The sequence below is a fragment of the Pelmatolapia mariae genome, linkage group LG23 (assembly GCF_036321145.2).
Source record: "Pelmatolapia mariae isolate MD_Pm_ZW linkage group LG23, Pm_UMD_F_2, whole genome shotgun sequence".
Lineage (NCBI taxonomy): Eukaryota > Metazoa > Chordata > Actinopteri > Cichliformes > Cichlidae > Pelmatolapia > Pelmatolapia mariae.
In genome coordinates, this window is record NC_086246.1 from 25,075,378 (window position 1) to 25,082,277 (window position 6,900).

General features: G+C 38.8%; 1 non-coding gene across 1 annotated transcript; it reads right to left on the minus strand.

Moving 5' to 3' along the window:
- Positions 1 to 6,398: 6,398 nt before the first annotated feature.
- trnar-ucu (transfer RNA arginine (anticodon UCU)) lies at positions 6,399 to 6,471 on the minus strand. Its single transcript has one exon. It is a non-coding gene; the product is annotated as a tRNA-Arg (tRNA).
- Positions 6,472 to 6,900: the final 429 nt, after the last annotated feature.

Sequence of the window (6,900 nt, forward strand, 5' to 3'; positions counted from 1 at the left end):
ATGACTAGAAAAATACTTTCATATTGACTACTTGTGTTATATGCTTCCTCTATAGTTACATGAAATATAAGTATATTATAAGTATATAAGTATATTAAAAAAACATATACTTGTCATTAGCACTATCCAGGTCCAAACTGTTCCTCAGTTTCCGATCTCAAACAAACACTGCGGCATCACTGAGAGTTAAAAACTCTCTAACTTCTTTCATCTTTAGTAAACTGATCAGTGTGGCTGCACTACCAGGTGTAACAGTAAAGTTTAACATCCAGGCATTAATGAAAAACAGGATTTATGAAGTTTAACAGCGTTAGAAGTTAGCTCGGGGGAGTTAGCTTGCTAGTTTCCATCTAAAGATGAAACACCATGTTCTGACTGAGGAATTCTGAAAAACTAAAACATACAGCTCTGCTATCACTTCAGACATAAATGAAGACAGAAAACTAAACAGCAGCAACATTTATGGGGTTACTGAAGTTGGGCTAGCTAGCATAAAATGATGTGCTACCTGCTGGTTAGCTACAGAGCTATGATTAGGATAATAGAAACACATTAGCATAGTAAAGTTGGAGGATGAATACTACCTGCAATAAAAGTTAACGTGAGGGTTCCCAATGGTCAGGGACACATGCAATTGCGTGGCAGGAACAATATGCTGAAAACAAACATAACTTCAGTGAGGAGAACACCTGAGATAATCCATCCCCGACATAAGGTTAGTCATTAATATACTGTATATATAGTGTATATGTAGTAAAATATACTATTTTTAGGGGCTTGTTCAAAACAAAGCATTAATGAGCCTTAATGAACACAGTGTAATTTGGAACCGGATGCATGGTTTATATGTCATCACTTAACAAGTGGATAGTAAATGAACCTCGTTATATAACTGCTAACATTTTAGATTTATTTGTATGAATTAAACTTGGCTGATTCAGGAGTTCATTCCAAGTGTTCAATATGCATTTCATAGTTTTTCACTGGAACTCTCACATGTTGGTGCAAAATGAGGGAAAGTCCGGAGAAGAAACCTAAAGTTGATGATGACAGAATTATCTCCATGATTAAGAACTTCACATCTAACCAAGCCACTCTGGACGAGAAAAGAGTATCATTGCCAAGGTCTACAAGAGATAGCTTCATGGAAAGGAATATAGAGGGTTAATAGCAACTGAAGGCAGCTGTGGTAAAGGAATGAATGAGGATCTAAAGAGAGGAAGAAGAATGTGGTGATATTCATGGGTTCTCGGCTTCAGGCAATCAAGGACTTAATCCAAATATTAAAAACAGTTACCCATCTATTCAGATCAAAATAAAAACTCAGCAAAAATTTCTGCTTGTAGTTTTCAAAGATGAAATACATGTTTAACTTAATACAGACATAAAACTCTCTTTACCAGCAGCCACCAAATGAAGTTTCAAATTGATTTGTGATTCTTTATGTGAAGATTCTGGGCAGAAAAATGTCAAAGGGAAAATGACTGCAGCTTTAAAGATTGCATTTCTTTTTAAAAGGTAATATTTGTCTTCGACTGTGTGCTCCTCTGTGGTCTGAGGCGCTTACCTCAGTGCAAAAGCAGACACTTTACAGCTGGGGGCTAAATCTCATGTGGGGCTTCACTCTGCGATCAATCAATAGAGAGCTCAGCCAGAGAGTCCACCTCGGTAATGTAAATCAGCACTATAGAGCTGGACCCGCTCCCATCTCCTCTCTGTGGGGCCTCCTTTGTAAACTCATTATCTCTGAAACCTCAGCGGTGTCCACTTGAGTTCAACACCAATTACCCACAACCCCCTCTGTCCACAGGCTTCCCATGGCAACCAAAGCTTTCCAACTGGATCACTTGAGAGTTTAAGAGGCCGGGAAGAAGTAAAGATAAAAGAGTTAATGCGGGAGTGATGAGCTCCTAATTGTAATCCATAATTTATGTTCATTACCACACAGTTCTTTAACTCCATTAGTGTAAGGTGGGCATTAAACTGAGTCAGCCAAGCTTATGAGCTCTGTATCAGTTAATTTTAGATCAGTTCAGCCGTTCAAACTGCACAGAAAGTAAATGTGATTTGAATGCTTTTTGATAGTTTACAGCTGAACGTGAGACAGGGACGTACGTCAGTGACCTCTGTTGGTTTCAGCACCTGCGACATTTTAATTCTGTTGATATTGTGCAGGTATAAATCACAGCTGGCATTAAAATCCTGTTTGTACGCGTCCGCAGCAGATGTTTGAACTCGTTTCTGTAAATATCACTGACTACATTAAAATGCCAGGGATGCATTAAAGACAACTGGCCCTGTGGATGTTGATTTACATGTTGGCACCTGATTCAGTCGCATGAACGCTGCTCAACATATGCTGAGAAAGTTTTCCAAACTTGCGCCATGAGCTACCATGACAAAGTCCCAGAAGTTGATAAAGGTCATGAAATTTAATGTTCACATGAAATAGTGTTTCCACCTTGGAAGAGTGACAAAAGTTTTCAAGCCACTCGGGATCAAATCGTATGCTAGAGCAGCTTTGGATGGTTCACAGTTCAAAATGACCCTTTTTAAAAAGTCTTATACTGGGCCTTTACCCTCAGTCATCAGCAGTGTTGGGCAAGTTACTTTGAAAAAGTAATTCAATTATAGTTACTAGTTACTTCTTCAAAAAAGTAACTGAGTTAGTAACTGAGTTACAATATTCTAAAAGTAATTAATTACTTGAAAAGTAACTATTGCGTTACTTTAAAAAAAAAGTTTAAACCTCTGGGGTCCAGGGTATAACTGGCCATTTTAACTACTTTTGATTTTCCCTCCACATTTTACCTTTAAAAACTATTTACTTTGCCTTGTTTGGTATCATCCTTTTCAGCACAACCTCACGTGTCTGAATTTACAGTCATGTTTTCATTTTGACATACTGTATTAACACAATTGATCTAAAATCAGACAAAAACCATAAAATCAGAGTAGAAAAAGTTATATTTTTTACTGTAACAACCACAAACATCTTTATTGAATCATATTTCATAACTTTAAATGCAACTATAAATTGTCAATTTTAAAATCCTATGCACAAGTTTACTTTTACCCTTTTTTTAAATAACCATTTCAAACTATTTCCAGAACAATCAGCTGTTCTGCATTCAATAAGATGCCACACAAATTATTTGTGCCACTCCAAATATTTCTGTCCACTATAAAGGAGAACATCACAGCCTGATACCTGCAGGTCTGACAGCAGCAGGTGTATCACTCCTGTTTCTACCTGGAGACAGCAGTCACCTTATTGTTCTGACACACAACACAAAACTATCCACAACACTACACACTAACTACACAAGACAACACATGAACTACACACTCCAAACACGCTAAACGTCACAAATCTCTCACATCTCAAAACTCGCTCTCTCTCTTTTTCTGCTCTCTCTCTCTCTCTCTCTCTCTCGCCGTCACTCCTAAAACTTCCCCTGTTTTTTTTTTGGTTTTTTTGGTCACAAGCAGAGAGTGCTTGCTAGCGCTGTCCTTAGTAAACGTGACGAAACTATTGAGGAAAAAACGCCGCGTATATATTGTTTATCATGACTCTGGTTTTACGTGGCCTATCAACATAATTTATAAACTGGTATATGTCACCTTGTTGCTTTGTCTTTAAGTGGTCGTGTGATTGACTTACCACGACTACTTTATTCTTCCTCAGTCAAACAGCAGCACTCATGTGATTGTTTTGCCCCCTTAGCTCCAGGTGTTGTGCTAGACAGTGATCGTGATTTTCGCGTCCGCGGGAGCGCGCGCAGCTGCTTAAAGCTGTAGCGTCCAGATTACTTACGTAGTCAGCTACTTCCGTGCAACTGATATAAGATGCGGTAAGCTGAACACAGCTTCAACCGTCTGTTTGTTGAAAAATAGTAACGGACCGCGTTTCCTTGTTAGTAACTGTAACGGCGTTGTAACGATAGGAATAGTAATTAGTTAGATTACTTGTTACTGAAAAAAGTAACGCCGTTAGTAACGCCGTTACTTGTAACGTCGTTATTCCCATCACTGGTCATCAGTCATCTACTGTCTATTTAAAGCCACTGTAGCTCCTCCCCCTACAAACCCACACTTCCCTGCTGTCAACTTTCTTCTGATTGGTTGCATCTCTAAAGGTTGGAACACTAAGTGGGTGGGGCTTCTGTGCTCAGAGCCAGAGCTCCTGTGCCTGAGATCGTCATGTAATCAACATCTGCTCTCACTGACATCATACAGAGCCAAAAGTAGAAAAAACAATCTGAAATTGGCACTTAGAGTTGAATATCCACCACTGGAACAGTAAATACATAACAGAGAATAAGGAAAAGCAGGCCCTCTTTCATTTTTCCCATTTCTTTGTATTTACTTACACAACAAGTTTCATTTTCATTAATAAGGTTTCAGTACCAGAATGACTGGTTAGGTATAAAAAGAACAAATCATAGTTTGAGTTAAAATAAGACTCTTTGCTTCCCTCACTTTAGTAAAGTTTGACCCATAGAGTACAGGCATTACTATCCTCCTCTGCCAAGCCAGAAGAAAATATGGGCAACCAACATTCTGAGCAGCCAAGTCGGTTTTTCTACAGTTTTTGAGCAGAACTGATGAAAAGAGACATTTCACAAATTTCACACACTTTAGCTACAGTTCCACGACACTTTAAAGCTTCTTCTTTTTAAAATACTGCAATAATCAATCTGGAAGTTGTTGTATATATGGCGTATGGCATACAATGTTAGTTCAGTCCGGCTGTGAAGTCCAGCTCAAGACAGTTGTGGCAGATCATCTTATTTGAAAGCTCCACTGACACCCTTCTACACATCCAATGTGCAGGTGTCATTTAGGACTGGTTATTTAGGCTGCTTTAGTCTCCCCATGGTTGCTGCTGCCTATGCAAGCCACTTTGCAACCCATTAATAGAAATTAATGTTGACTGTAGTGGTCCAGACTAAATTTAATTCATTTGTAGTTAAGGAAATTTTGCTACATGTTCCTCAAGAACAATATCACGGAACAATCAAAACAGTATTTAAAATCATTTAAAGTAAAAAGAACAAAAACAAAACACTGAAATATGGTACAATTGTTTTGCTCAATTATATGAAGGAGCGTCTACAAGCGTCTCCCTGTTACCCCAGAAGTGCTAAATTGCCTGTCAAACCATCCTTTTTCAGATTTATGAACTTAAACAGTGGAAAGAAATGCTGTTATGAAATAGGCAGAGGGTCAAAACAGAGAGAAGAAGATTCATGGATTACCCAGCTTAGTACGAACATGGTTTAAATCCCAGTGACAGTCCGACTTGAAAGCTGTCAGTTGGTGACTCAGCAGTGGGAGTTTGATGCAGTAGAAGAGCTGACTTTAACAATGTGACTGCAGAAAGGGCACAAACTAATCACAAAAGAAGCCAAGAAGGAGCTAATAAACACTCAAAAGTTCCTGAACCACATTAAAACTGTGAGTTAAATGAACTCCTACAACTTCTGCAAACTTTATTGATTAACTGGATTAATTTGAACAAACTGTTTAGATGGTCTCTGTTAAAAAAACCTTACTTATGTTGGTGATACCAAAATTTAATACATATTTATCAGTGGTACTGGCACTTTTGATTTAATCAGTATTTTGCTAAGTTACACCTGAATGCATGAATTTATGGTAACTACATGTAGTCAAAAAATATACAAAAAGCCTCTTCAAGTTCTATTGTAATTCTTGCTTTCAGAATAACATCTCATTTAGTCTGGGTAACCAAAGTATTCTGAAAGTTTGAGTTTTCATTGAACAGCATGATGGTGGTGCCAAAGCCAACTTCAGTGTTTTGAATAAATAATATCATTCTACACTTCAAAGTAAAAGTTTTGCCTTACCAATGAAACCAACACATTTTAAAAGCTGCAGCTTTTAAACTGAAGGCGAATGGTTTCCATTTCTGGTTTTGTTTGCCTCCATCATAGCTTCACAATTGCTTAGCAAATGATCGGTAAGTGTTTGCAAAAACTTGGTGCTTTCTGTAGAAACTACGGGCAACTGTGACCCAGTCTGCTAGTGACCGAATCACTTGCAAGGATGTTTTTTGTGCAGCACTGTATATTTCTTTGTAACCAGTTTCAAATGTCCACAGCAAGCAACTTTCTACAACTACTTTTACAACCAGCACCTGAAAACACATTGGTCACCAACCAGATTCTAGACCTGTGTGAACTCCTCACATACTGGAGCAGCTGGAATTACTCTAAGTGCAGGATCTTCTCAACATATTTCCATTTGTTGGCAATTTTCAATTAAGATTGTGCTTTAAAGCTAGCTGGACAAGCTCAAATTTGAATTCTTAGCCTGCAATTACAAATGGCTATCAAAAAGTTCTATCAGATAGTGGTTGCAATGCATTGGGACACCCCAGGTGGGACTTGAACCCACAATCCCTGGCTTAGAAGGCCAGTGCCTTATCCATTAGGCCACTGGGGCTGCATTGGTGCACCACAGGTAACAAGTTCTGTAGGCACATGATCTGTTTTCACTGGCCATGTCCATCCCTTTATGACCACAGTGTACCAATACCTGATGGCATTATCTGATGGCTGCTTGCAGCAGGATAACTCACCATGTCATCTCAAACTGGTTTCTTCAACATGGCAAAGAGTTCACTGTACTCAAATGGCCTCCACAGTCACCAGATCTCAATCCAATAGAGCACCTCTGGGATTTGGTGGAACGGATGGATGTGCAGCCGACAAATCTGCAACATTTATGTCATGTTGTCACACCAGCATGGAACAAAATCTCTGAGGAATGTTTCCAGCACCTCATTGAATCTGTGTCATGAAGAATTAAAGCAGATCTGAAGGAAAGAGGGGGTCCAACCTGGTACTACCAAGGTGTACCTAATTAAGCGTC